Source organism: Oryctolagus cuniculus, chromosome 17 (assembly GCF_964237555.1).
Source record: "Oryctolagus cuniculus chromosome 17, mOryCun1.1, whole genome shotgun sequence".
In the NCBI taxonomy this organism is placed as follows: Eukaryota; Metazoa; Chordata; class Mammalia; order Lagomorpha; family Leporidae; genus Oryctolagus; species Oryctolagus cuniculus.
In genome coordinates this window covers 24952437-24966243 of record NC_091448.1, presented here as the reverse complement: position 1 = coordinate 24966243, position 13807 = coordinate 24952437, and the positions used below count along the sequence as shown (strand labels likewise).

The following is a 13807-nucleotide window of genomic DNA, read 5'->3' as shown; positions in this document are numbered from 1 at the left end:
CTGCTTCGGGCCTCGAGCAGAGGAGGTCACTTCTGCCTTCCGCGCTCGCCTTCGAGAGAAGCCCCACGTGGGCGGCCTTTCACAGGGCTGGTGCTTCGTCCTGGGGCTCCACAAACCTCTCCATCGCCGCCCCGAGGAGGGGAGAGGGACTTCCGCGCGGGTGCGCCTCTGGGAAGGGCGCGCGGTAAATGGGGGTTAGGGTGCGGGTTCCTCACGTGAGAAGCGGACACTTGAGAAGACACAAGGAGGTCCTGGGAGGCAGCCCTGTAGAGGCCCGTCGAGGGTTGGAGGCCTCTGGACCCCCAGGGATCTGATTCCTTCACTTCACTCTCAGGACTTAAAGTTGCGGGGCTCTTTTATTTTTCGCTCGCAATGATTTCATAGCAAACAAAGATTGGGGGTTTGAGAAATTTATCATGCTACCGGCGTGCGTGGAACTATTAAAAAGGCAAGGGCGCCCCCTCCCGGCAGCTAGGGAACGCGCGCCGGGCGCGCCGGATTCGCGCCGCCCCGGACCGCCGGCCTCTGAGGCTGGAATTCGGCCGGGGCGCCGGCAGATGGCTCGATGTGGCCTCGCCGAAGAAGGGGGAAGGCAGGGAGGGCGGTGCGAACCGTCGGCCTTGGAAGGAGATCCGGGCGGGCCGGGCTGGAAGAGCGCGGCTCAGGCGGCCCCTGTGCCCTGTCCGCGTATTCGTGGTTCTCTCTCTCGCCGTCACAATTAGCGGTGCACCCGCCACGTTTTTTTTTTTTTTTTTTCTTTCCGATTTACGTGCATGCAACCTGCGCGAAAAATATTTAATTTCGTTTTGTATTAAAACCCCTTTTATGGAATCCCTTCCCAAACCCCAGCTTTAATTGTGTGCGTGCGCTTGAACAAAATCCACCTGTGTCCACCATCCGCTTCCAGCGAGGACGAGGCTCAGCTGCAGGGGAGTCGCGTGTTGCCAACATTATTCATACAAACGTGTGGGCAGATTCGTGCCATTTTCAGGGACACGCAATGCGGAGGCGCACACGCAGACCCCCGGGGCACCGAGGTGGAGTTGTCCTCAGAGCCGCCCCGCTGCGCCCTTCCCCTCCCTCCTCCTCCGCCTGCCCCGGAGCCTCGGCGGCCCGCGAAGCAGCATTCGGGGATCGGGGCTATGCGGGCTCTGGGACCGAAACCGCTTCCAACTCCAAAACAGGTGGATTTCACTGGGCTTCTGGAGGCCCAAGAGGCGGGCAGCAGCGGAGTGGGTAGACATGGCCTCTGGAGGCCGCAGCAAAAGCCAGAGCGAGGCCAGGCTCCGTCTTTAGGGTCTCCCACGCCTATAGGCTAACGTTTCCCGCCTCCCAGGACCGCGAATCCACCCCGCTTCCCCGCGACCCCGCGCCCAGGGCCGGAAGCTGCCCTAGCGGCGAGAAAGAGCCCCTTGCCCAGGAAGCCCCCCGGGCTCCCCTCCCCCCGGGTACGCGGCCCTCCCTGCCCCGGCTCCCTCGTCCCCGGCCCCAAAGTCTTATTCAAGGTCCCCAGTGCGGCGGTTTCGCGAGAGGGCTCCTTCGGGGGAAGCTCTCTGCGCTCCACCCATTGTGATAGGAACCTTGGAGCGACAGCTGCGAATGAAACGCGGGACGCCTTGTCGTGAACTTGGAGTAAGGGCAGAGCTGGCGACCGCCGCCTCGCCCCCCGCCCCCCCGCCCCTCCCCGGCGCGGGCCTGGGCCCGGGCATGTTTAAAGCATCCAGTGGGGACCCGTGCCAACCTTTCCTCCCCTTCCCTTCCAGTTATTCCGCGTAGGGCTGGGGCGGGGGGCGGGGGACGCAATGGTGGAAGGAGAGGGAAAGGCTGAAATCCCTCCTGCGCCTTCCTCCCGGTCCCTAAACAGCTTCAAAGTGGGAGAAGAATGAGGTCGCCCCAGCAACTGCAGGAGCCGTCTGGGGTGGGGGTCGGGGGAGAGGCTTTACCACGGAACTTGAGTTCAGTGCAGGCCGGTGGTCTCCGCCCTCGACCCCCTCCCCGCCCCCATTCTCTTTGTCGCGTTAGGGCAAGGGAGGCCTCTCTCGAGCCTGCGGAAGAAGGGAGGGAGCAGGCGGCGGGGGCGGGGGTGGGTGCCAGGGAGCCAGAGACGGCCCAGCGCACGCTGCAGCCACGGTGCCCAGCCCCGCGACTTCGGCTACCTGTTGGGGAGTCCCCGGCTGCTGCGCTCGCCTCGCTTCGTCAAACCCCGCTCCAGAAGCTGCGGGGAGCGGGGCACGATGTGCAGCACTCCAGTTGGCTGAAACCTGCAGGCCACTCGCTCTTTGCGGCGCCCAGCGCCCGGCTGGATTCCGGTCCCGGCGTGTGCAAGAGCGAGAGGGAGTGTTACGCACGGGTCTCAGCCGGAGCGCCGGCTCACTGAACTATCTCCAAGAGTGCGTTCCCCTCTGATCAGGTAAAGGGTCTTGGTGGTCTCTCAGCCCGGGAGCTGCCTCAGGAGGCTGCGGGGCGGGGGTCTCCCAGGAGTCTGGGGGCGGGGGGAGAGGCCACTGGCAGTCTTCCGCGGAGACCACCCGGTGGAGCCATCCTTGCGCTGGCTGCAGCAGCCTCGGTGGACAGAAAGGGACGGAGAAAATGCTTCGCAGCACGCGGGCGGCCGGCCTGGGAGGAGAGGTCGCTGGCGGGAGCCAGCGCGGGCAGTAAGGCGTCCCTTCTCCGCTTAGGGCCGCCCGAAGCTGGAGTCCTGGCAAAGGCGAAGGGAATATCGTCAGTATTGTTCTTTTTTAAATTCATAGCATTTCACAAAGCACTTTGAAAACGGCCCCCAAATGAACCGTGACTGTAACCCTGATGATGTATAGACTCCTCCTTAAGGGACATGTTCGGGCTCTTTAATAATCAGAGCACCTTATCCTCCGGGCCCTGCCCTTTGCCCCGCCGAGTCCTGCGGGCCTCCCAGACGCTCCTCGGGCTCCGTGCGTGGTAAGATGCGCGGGACAGCAGGAGGGGACGCCCGGGTTAAGCACCTTGCTGCGCAAGCACTCCCGGTCCTGCGCAGAAGCGGTCTGGGGCCACCGGCCCACGTCTTGGTGATAACCCGGAAACACACTCAGGACTGCCTTCCCCCTCCCCCCGGCCGGCTCCTCCTATAGGGCCCCCCCGAAGCCAGTGCGTCCACACCGACAAAACCGACGATGGAGTACTTTATGAAATAAAGACCTTGAGCCTAAAAGCGCAGAACCTGGGCTCCAAAGCAGGCCCTCTTCATGCCTAAGCTTGGGGACTCCCGCAACAATACAACGGAAATCCCAGCCTCCCACCCCCACCCCCAGTGCCTGATTCCACCCAGGTGCACCCAAATGCCCTAGCCCAGCCCCTCCACGGGCATTGGGTAAATTAGGCACAGATAGAAATTCAGTTCAACCGGCTGTCCCTCTGTAGAGCAAACACTGCATGCGAAACCTTCCGCGGAGGGGTGGGAGGCAGGTCTCCCTGCGGTAGATCTGCGGGGTCTGCAGCCTGGGGTCTGGGGGCCTATATTCCGTGACCTATGGTGTGGAAAGGAGGCGAGATGCCTCTGCCCATGACTGTGGGCAAAGCAAATGGAGAACAGGGAGTGAGAAAGACGCACACAGGTGCATGGCATCTGGGGGGAGGCTACCCTGAAGAAGGACCTGGAAAGATGCGCATCACGTCCAAACCAGGAGGGACAGCGTGAGGAAAACTCGGGTGGGGTGGGGGAGGCAGGAGAACGCAGTTGGCCGCGGCAGACTGGTGTGGATCCTCGCACCCGCAGAGGAGAGCCGGTCGGGAAGAGGGTAGGCATCGCCCTGCGTGCCGGAATCCAGGGCAGAGCCATGACTCTCCTCCGACACCCTCTGGCCCGCTCAGAGTGCGAGTGCCCCAACCCCAACTCCGCAAGCTCCCACGGGTTCCATACCCATTCTGCCCACCCTCGGTTGGCCGAGCCCAGGTGAGCCCAGCCCATCAGGGTCCCAGCAGAGACCTGCTTGGGGGGGTCGCCTTTGTCTGGTGGAGGGTAGAGGAGTGCCGCCCTTCCCCCTCCAGGCAGGGTTTTGTCATTGAACTTGAGGCAGGCTATAAACATTCCTTCACTCCTCCGAGAGCCAGACTGGGAGCGGAGCAGCGGGCGGAGGCATGGGGGGCCGTGGGGGCTCTGGGAGGCCCAGGAAAGCCAGAGCCCGGGCCTCTCACACCCAGGCTAGCCTTGCCTTCGGTCCTGATCTTTGCCTTCCTGGGAAACTCGCCGGGGCTGCATTGTTAAACCTGATTGTGGAGAGCATAGGGCAAGTGTTTTAGCCAAAATCAACATAATGCCACCTTTTTGTTCATTCGCTGGTAACTCATGTGAGCGTACCTTATTCAGACTCGTTTCTTGCAATAATCAGGATAAAACCAAAAGGTAAAAATTATCAGAGAACGTTGCAGTAGCTCGATTGGAGGCCGCGTGTGTCAAAATCCTCCCTCCTAACCGAAAGACAAAAGAGGATTAAAAAAAAAAAAAAAAGAGTAAACTAAAGCGGCCCTCATTCGGCGGGCTGGCCCCGGAGCCGCCGCAGAGCCCCGCAGAGCTGTCGGCTGCTTTCTCGGGTCCTCAAACTCATACTCCGACCCTGGGACGACTCCCACCTCGGTAGCCTTGCGGGGCGCCCAGCCCGGGGAACCCGCGCGTCTTTGCCTGAGTCTGCTGAGACGGTTTCAGCCGGGTTCTGTTTGCTTTTCCGTGTTTTTGTTTGTTTCTGTAAGAATTCAGGATGGTGCAGCAAGGGACAGTCCGAGACCCCCGACCCCGGGTGTTCTCCTGGTTCGGTGACACCCAGCGGCGGGGGACGCGGCAGCTTCCGTGCGTTTCACGCGCGCGCGCGGGCTCTGCTCGCCCCGGCTGTCCTTCCCGGAGCCCCCCCCCCCTCCCCGCTCGGCGACCCGCTGAACGCACCGCAATCCCCGCAAACCAACGAAAAGCCCCCTCCTAAAGTAGCTGTGTGCAAGTTGGCTTTTACCGGCCCCAAGCCTCGTCCGGACCGAAGAGGGTTTGCTACTTTATCCTCCTGCCCACCCATCGAGGCCTTGGGTGCCCGGAAAGAGTCCGGCTGCCCCTCTTCCTTTGTCTGAGCTTTGGTGAAAAGAGGCGTAGGCGCCTAGGTCAAGTTCACGGACCTGCAGTGCGAGGGGGAGCCGCAGTGCTCATCCGGACCGGGAAGGCGCCCAGGTTCCCGGGGCGGGGAAGCCGGGAGAAGGGCTTTGTGATTTCCACCCGGGGACCCCGGCCCAATCCCCTCCCCCTCCTCCGGGCGGTGTAGGGCAGAAACTAGGCGATTTGGAAAGGAAGACTTTTATTTGGAAAAATGAACGTGAAGGTCTGGTGGAAGGCGCTTCTCAGAACCAGCTGTAAGTCTTTGTCGCTTGGGCGTTTTACACTTCGTGGTTTAGGAAAGTTAAGGATTTTTACTATTCGAATCAACGGTTTCTGTGGAATCCAATGGGGGGCAAAAGAAGCCGCGTCTACACTGCTTCCCCAAATGCTTCCTATTGCACACATTGAAGTAATTTCCACTAACATTCATGCCTCTTAAAAAAAAAGCTATCTATTTTGCATAAAATAGAATATGGGGCTTAAACCACACATGATCCTAAAACTGTTTTTAAAAAACAACTCTTCTATGTAAAATATCCTTTTGTTTTCAGTTCCTGGGTCTTACAGTTTGCAACTGCTATCATGAGTTACTTTTTGTTTCTGTCCTCTCAGATATAGTTCTCTGAGTTCTAATTTGGTTTTTAAGCAACATACATTTATGTTAAGTCCCCGAGTGACTGCAGGCTTCTAAGTGCCATTTTTAAATTGTGTGAGATGCTATGAGTGGCTGTATGCTTAGAAAATGCTTCCTGTAGAGTTGATCGTTTAGGCTGTTACCCTACCTTAAAACAAAACAAAACAAAATGCCTTTTTCCAGATTATAAATGTAACACATTCTTATTGCCAAGAATTTCAAAAATATTGGAAAGATTGTAAAGAAGAAAATTACCCACCCCCTCTTAGAACCAGCATTTATCAAAGGAACTTTCATTATATTTTAGTTTCCCTTGCACATGTGTGTACTTTGAAAATTGAGATTCCACATGGACTTTTTTTTTGTACCTTGCCTTTAATTTAATATTAGGTTACTAACATTTCCCAGGGTCATTAGATAGTCTTTAAATGTGTGGCTTCAATAATTGTCCAGCAGCCAACCCACCAGCTGTACCACCAAAAATGTTTCTTTCATTATCGGTCATTTGCATTGTTTCCGTGTTTACTTGTTAAAATAACTTGTAAGAGAAAAATTGGTGTATCTCTTGAGTACATTAGGCAGGAAGCAGAGTTAAATTCCCCCAGAACGGGATGCTTCAAATGGCTGGGTTAAAAAGTGCCCCTTCTTAGAATTTATTGGGGTCTTTCAGAGTTATGGTGGTCCGTGATTTGCTCAGGACAGTGGTTAGCTGTGGGTGCACATATGTGAAAATTCATTACTCTGAGTGTAGAAGAGCTGTTGGAACGCTGCTCTCCCACCCGAGAGCCGGGATCTGCTTACATGCAAAGAGGCCAGGAAATAGGTGGAGGAAGTGAGCCCAAACCGGGCCGGTTCCCTCTCTGCTGGGGCTCATAGAGACCAAAATATTTACCAAAAGTAAATATTTGACAGTTGGTGAGGCAGGGTGGGGAAAACTTGGCGCTTCTCCCCCAGCCCAGTGCTAACCTTCCTTGGGCAAAGACGGTTTTTCCTACTAGAGTTGAACCGCTGTGGCTTTGAATTTCCTTAGTGAGAAGAAAAGGAATAAAAATAGGGTAGAAAAGGTTTAGAACGAGGGTCGAAGTGAACAGATAAACGAGGATTCATCTAACTGGCACGTGAAATAAAAGTAGGGTGTTTTAAATGCAACATAGAAATTAAACTTTCCCCCAGAAATATTGTAATTCATTTCCAATCTGTTTTATACTCTACTTTCACTTAAAACAACTTGGAGGCTGCAGGGACAAATGCTGTCTGGGACAAGAGAAACCGGAAGGGAGCAGAGAGGAGCCTGGTGTGTGTCCAGCCCCGGGCAGGGTGGGGGTGGCCCTGTCCCTTGGGCCGCTGGAGCTGTGTGCTCACTGCCTCCTATGCTTGGTTCTCGGAATGCTGGGGAGAGGAAAAGCCCTTCTGCACATTATTTGGTTTTCTTTCTGTTCCGCATCAGGTAGGACACTGCTGCAGCCACTTCTCATCGTCCTGTTTAGTGGTGATTTCTTGTTATCATCCTTTCGTTCTTTTTTTTTTTTTTTTCATTTAGGACCAGGATAAAGTCGGATTTTTAATATCTTACAACACAGATATCTTTCTGGGTCAAATAATTTATAAAAAGAAAACCTGTCCCCCTTTTTGGACATATAACATATATGCAATAAAATGCATCAATGAACCCCAGTGTCGGCCTTGATGAATATTTACACACGGAACTGCTGCTCAGAGTGAGATGTGGAACGTCCCCTCCGCCCGCGCTGGCTCCCTCCGGCCCCTCTGCAGTCTACTGTGCCAGAAGTGATTGCCGTTCGGATTTCCATGGACACCGATTTGGTTTGCCTGGTTTTGAACTTGTGTACTGTTTGGAGTCTGTTTTCTTCCATTCAACAGAATATCTGTGAGATACATCAATGTGGCTGTTTCAGTAATTGATTCTTTTTTGATTGCTTTCTGCTACTGCGCTGCAAGTGGACGTGCTACACTTAGTCATTTTCCTGTTGATGGGCATTTGAATCGTTTCCGCTTTTGGCTACTATGAGTACTTTCGGACTAGCCTTTGATGAGCAAATGGATCCATTTACACGAGAAATTCTACATTATCGGGCAGGTACATGTTTAGTAGCTTTGGGCTATTCTTGAAAATTAAATGCCCTATATTCCAGCCTCAATTTCCCACACCTGGCACCAGTGGATAGACGTGAGAGAGAGAAACATCCAACAGATGAAAGGGTGTCATTGCATTTGTTTGAATGTCTACAATTTTGAGATTGTAGTGACCTGGGTCCTTGGAATGTTGGGGATTTGACTTTGTTGACAGCAGAGCCTCCCTCCACTGGCCCAGCCCTGGGGCAGTCACACCTGCAAGTTCTGCCTATGTGAATCTACCCCTGCTCCCCCTGGTGCAAGCCAGGACTGAACTCTGTGAGGCCAGCGGTGGGGGTCAACAGGGCCCAGGACCCAAGGGCAGGTGCCAGAAGATGGAATTGATCCTCCTGAGCCCCGATTTGGAAGCTGAGCTATGTCCCAGAAATTTATTGCCTCATGATCTTTTAACAAGAAGCGATCCGTCTTCCCAGCTAGAACTGGCATTACTGTGACAGGTGCCTGGAGCCAGCTTATTAAAAGCCATCATTTCAACCCCCAAAGGGAGGATGCCACAGTGTACTGGAACAGAATATTAATTTCAGCTTCGTATTGTGATCTAGGACATGGAGAGAGAGAGAAAGAGCACCAGGAGTTTTTAATATTCAAGAGGAAGGAAAGCAGGTGGTATTTCTGCAGCTACACCCTGGGCTACACCCAGAAAGTATTAGGACCTGCCTCTGTCTCCCAGGTCACCCTGCTCCAGCCCAGTTGGTTAGTGCAGCCGCTGGTTCTCATCTGCTGCCCTGCCCTGGCCAAGCCGGTGCCGGCCTCCTCGTGCAGCAGGAGTTGGATGAGCACTGAACTGGAGGCAGGGGGTTGGACTGAAGTCCTGGCTGTGGCCTAAAGGGGAAGCCCTCTCATGTCCTTATGTTGTTTTTCAATTTTCTAAGTGCCTGTGTACATTTGCCTAATGAAGTACCCAGAGAGAGGGCCGGGGGAGAGTGACTCTACCCAGTTTACAGAGAGAGTAAATGAATCCCTTGGAGGCTGTTCCTTGTTTCTGGAAGTGAGAGGGGGCTCCACCGACTGGCTTTTGTCTCCAGCTCTTTCCTGTGCAGCTGTGAGAGTGACTTCGAGAAGTTTGTATGAAGGAGGGGGAGACACAGGGCATGGGCTAGTTTGGATGCCCCGAAGCACTTCTCTACCCCTATCTGATTTCCTGGGGACTCTGAATTATCCAAATGGTCCATAAACTTGCTGTGTCAAGCTGGCTTGGGTGTCAAGCAAAAGGGAGATCTGAGACAGTGGTCTCCGTGGTCGAGGAGGAAGCGGTTGGAACCAAGGCCATGTTGCAGCCTGCACAGCCCAGCCTGTCAGTACAGAGCGCGTCTATAACGCCTGCACTGGGGTGGGGGTGGGGAGCATCGGGCCTGGCTTTTAAGACACCTGCATCCCACATTGGAATGTCTGGGTCCAAGTCCCAGCCCCAGGCTCCAGCTTCCTGCTAACGCAGACTCTGGGGGGCAGCCGTGATAGCTCAAGTGACGGGGTACCTACTACTCCCACGAGAGACCTGGATTGAGTTCCTGGCTTCCCAGCTTTGGCCTGGCCCAGCTCTGGCTGTTGTGAGCCTCTGAGGAATGAACCAGCAGATGAAGATCTCTCTCTTTCTGTCTCACAAGCAAACAAAAAATGTTTTTCAATTAAAAAAATTTTAAAAAAGGAACTGTGCATTTCAGTGATCTGCAAATTTAAAAAAATCAAAAAATATAAAAATGCATGGAGTAGGCACCTAGGGACTCTGGAGGCTGATTAGTGGCAGGGGTCTCCCTAAGAGGTGAGGTGGAAGGGGTATTTACAGCTGCATCATAGCAAGGCAGCCATGATTTTCTGTGTTTGGCTTTCTGGTGTCACGAACAGCTTGCATGTGGCATAGCTGCCACGTCACGTCAGATGTTTCCCGGCCTGTGCGGCTGCTTTCGTGTTTGATCCTAACGACGGAGCTGCCCTGGAGCGTTTGGTCCCTTTGCTGCTGCGGGGTCGGGGAAGCCATGTCTGTCTTCCCGTCTCTCTACCTGAACACGCTGATTATTTATCTCAGTCTCTTCTCCCCTCTATAAAAGATTTGGATAAACACCACAAATTCACTTACATTTCTGGGTGTTCTAGCATTTCAGCAGCCTGTAGGAATAGATTCCTTTGTTCCTAATAGAATTTTTCGCCTGGGTGTTTGGTACCTTCTGGTCTGAGGCTTGCGAAAATGCAGAACTTGGTGTCCGGGGTCCATGTGGCGTGTGTGTGCCGGTGACTGTTAGAACCAGCGTTGTGGCCCCCTAGCTCGGCCCGAGGGGGACAGCTGGCTTTACAGGCACAACTATCGCCTGGGATGTGGATCTAAGAACCAGCACCCCACCCCCGACGCCTCTTCCTTGGGCGGTGAGCCAGGACCCTGAGGCTTCCCTGCTCACGGTTAAAGCAGCCAGGGCTTCGACCCAGGTGTGAGTGCCCGGAGACATGGCTGTTTCGCCTCCGAGATGATTGGGAGGCACCGGCTCTTTCCCAGTAAAATCATTTTATTTGTCTCAGAGAAGGTGTCCTTGGAAGCATCTCAACGTGCCCCATAGACTATCTTCACTCTGAATGTTTCCACTGCCCGGGATTATTTTTGGCACAGCTGTTGGGTTGAGATGTGAGCTCCAGGTTGGCAAGGGATTTGCCAGGTCACAGCTGGTGTGCCGTCTCTGTCCGCCACCTCAGGTAAGACCTCATGAAGTCTATCCTGCAGCCGGCACCACCCCGCCCTCAGCATCCTCTACTCCCTAAGAGCAGGACCCCGCCACACGGCAGGAGACGCTGGTGAGGAAGTCAAGTGGGTATGAGGCTCCCCGCTCTCCAGTCTTGAACTCCCACAGGGAGAACAGAACCAGGTAGTGACACACCACCCATTGCCAACAACCTGCCAGAGAAGCCCCGACTCCTCTCGGCCAACCTTACGACCTACACTGTTGATGCCATCACCTTGTCCTCCTGACCCAGCTCTTCTGGCGTCCTTGGTGCCACAGCGCTGCTTCCTTCCCGCTGCGGGGAGCGGGGAGTGGGGAGCGGGGAGCGGGGGGGTTAGAGACAGATGTGACCGTTGTTAACAACGGGACTGAAGGAAGATGACAGCTTCTCTGAGGCTCTGGCTTTGCTTTCTCTGCCTTGATGCTCCCAACAGGCACAGGGGTTTGACTGAGGTTGTGGAATTCTTCGGTGGGCCCTCGCAGTCCCCGGTGTGACCAGCTGGCTCCAGGGACTTCAGCATCTCTTTGTAGGTGCTGCATAAATGGTGGTTGAATGAAAACATATATTCTGGGGCTGGCACTGTGGCGTAGCAGGTAAAGCCACTGCCTGCAATTGCTGGCACCCCACGTGGGTGCTGGTTCAAGTCCTGGCTGCTCCACTTCCGATCTAGCTCTCTGCTATGGCCTGGAAAAGCAATGGAAGATGGCCCAAGTCCTTGGATTCCTGCACCCATGTGGGAGACCTGGAAGAAGCTCCTGGCTTTGTATAGGCGCAGGACTGAGAAGAGAAGGTACAGTGGCATTTCATTAAGCACTGGAAGGTGGTATTAAAATCTTATCTATTGGTCACCAACAAAAGGCAACCACACATCATATACAGTTTACTTTATAATAAAAATGATGTATAGTTTTATTAAGAAATGCAGCTTTAGTTGGTAGTAACCCTGTAATTATATGATGGTATCTTTGGAATATGTTTTCTTTTTTTTTTTTTTTTTAAGATTTATTTATTAATTTGAAAGGCAGAGTTACAGAGAGGCAGAGGGTGAAAGAGAGAGGTCTTCCATCTTCTGGTTCACTCCCCAAATGCCTGCTAGGCTGAAGCCAGGAATTCCACAAGGGTAGCAGGTCTCCCATGTGGGTGGCAGGGACCCAAGTACTCACCTCCCAGGGTGCACATTAGCAAGAAACCGGTTCAGAGGCAGGATTCCATCCCAGGTGCTTCAGTATTGGATATAGGCTACAAAGTGTTGCCTCACAACAGCCACCCAAGAAATCACTTTTTTTTATAATTTATTTATTTATTTGAAAGAGTTACAGAGAGGACAAGGAAGAAGCAGAGAGAGAGAGAGAGAGAGAGAGAGAGAGAGATGGGTCTTCTATCTGCTGGTTCACTTCCCAAATGGCTGCAAGGGCCAGGGCTGGGCCAGGCTGACGCCAGGAGGCAGAAGTTCCTTCCTGGTCTCCTACGTGGGTGCAGGAGCCCAAATACTTGGGCCGTCTTCCACTGCTTTCCCAGTTGCCTCAGCAGGGAGCTGGATCAGAAGTGGAGCAGCCGGGACTCAAACTGGTGACCATACGGAATGCTGGCACTGCAGGAGGCGCTTTACCCGCTCCGCCTGCAGCACCGGCCCCAAGAAGTCACTGCTTTATCTCAGACTCTCCAGCGTTCCCTTCAGAATAAAGCCTAAACTCTGCCTTAAGCCCTCCACGGCCACGTCAGATGGGACTTCTCGTCGACCTTCCCAGCCTTACCCACGCACACTCTGGGTCTTTGATGTTTGCAGTGTCTACTAATGTTGCCTCACTTACTCCTTCCAACAAAGCAGTTCTATGCCCATTTGGTGGGGGGTGGGAGGGACCCCTGCTGGCTAATAGGAGGCAGAACCAGGATCTGAATCCCAGGCTGTGGAGCCCAAACTCTCTGTGCCTTACACGGCACACATGCCTCGCTCACTGCATCCTCTCCAGGGTGACAAGTCTACTTGTCACTTCCTGTGTGTCTCACCTCTAGGTCTTCAACCTGACAAAATCCCCCGCTTCCCCATTCTTGGCTGTTCAGGCAGCATCTCCCCACGGTGTCCTCAGGGTTGGCTGTCATCTCCTCCCCCTCCTGCCCCCTCTTCCTCCTGCGACCTGACTTGGTTTAAAGCTTTCGGCTCCCCATGATGTGGTTATCAGTGGATAAGCCGCTGGGCTCTGTCCCTAGGTTCTCAGATCCTTGAATCCTGTGTCTGCATCCTGCTCTCCAGGGTGCGCTCAGAGCCACGCACGCATGCACGGCGTCTGAGGCATGATAATTACTCCATAAACACCTGTTAATAAAATCACGTTTTTATTATTAAGTGATCAAAAAGGCGCAGAGTGAGATTACGGTAGTCCATCTTTTGTATACAGAAGGGGGACATAAGAGCATATTATCAGGTAATTTTCATTTGCATAAGGACCCTCTGGAAAGACACAGCAAAAACCAATCACCGTGGTTTCCTCTCCAGGGATGGAGCAACGTCGAGAACGAGAGAAACGGAGAGTGTGGGAGGGAGACTTCCTACTTTACACGTTTTCATAGTTTTCTTTAAAGATTTTTATTTATTTATTTGTGAGGCAGAGCTACAGACAGAGAGGGAGAGACACAGAGAGAGGTCCTCCATCTGCCGCTTCCATCAGAAGAGGAGCAGCTGGGACTCGAACTGGTGCCCATATGGGACGCAGGCACTGCAGGCGGCAGCTTTATCCGTGATGCCACAGCGCTGGCCCCACCTTCTGGGCATTAGTATTTTTTTCATATCACACATTTTCCATGAAGTTTTTGAAGTAGCCTTATAGAGTGAAAGATGGAGAGAAATACATGGAGAGAGGCAGGAAAAATGATGCAAGGGGGCCAGTGCTGTGGCATAGAAGGTAAGCTTCCGCTTGTGGTGCTGGGATCCCATAGGATGCCGGTTCAATTCCCAGCTGCTCCTCTTCAGATCCCGCTCTCTGCTGAAGGCCTGGGAAAAGAGTAGAAGATGGTCCAAGTGCTTGGGCCCCTGCACCCATGTTGGGGACCCGGAATAAGCTTCTGGCTCCTGGCTTCAGATCGGTGCAGCTCCGGCCTTTGCAGCCATTTGGGGAATAAACCAGCAGATGAAAGATATCTCTCTCTCCTCTGCCTCTCTGTAACTCTCTGCCTTTCAAATAAATAAATCTCTCTTTTTTTTTTAC

The 13807-nt window shown here is 53.8% G+C and overlaps 2 long non-coding RNA genes across 2 annotated transcripts; one reads left to right on the top strand and one right to left on the bottom strand.

Moving 5' to 3' along the window:
- Positions 1-257: 257 nt before the first annotated feature.
- On the bottom strand, positions 258-2995 carry LOC138845954 (uncharacterized). Its single transcript, XR_011383272.1, has 3 exons — positions 2863-2995; positions 2157-2698; positions 258-780 (listed from the first exon to the last, which is right to left on the bottom strand). It is a non-coding gene; the product is annotated as an uncharacterized lncRNA (long non-coding RNA).
- Positions 2274-9546, top strand: LOC138845953 (uncharacterized). Its single transcript, XR_011383271.1, has 2 exons — positions 2274-2410; positions 7285-9546. It is a non-coding gene; the product is annotated as an uncharacterized lncRNA (long non-coding RNA).
- Positions 9547-13807: the final 4261 nt, after the last annotated feature.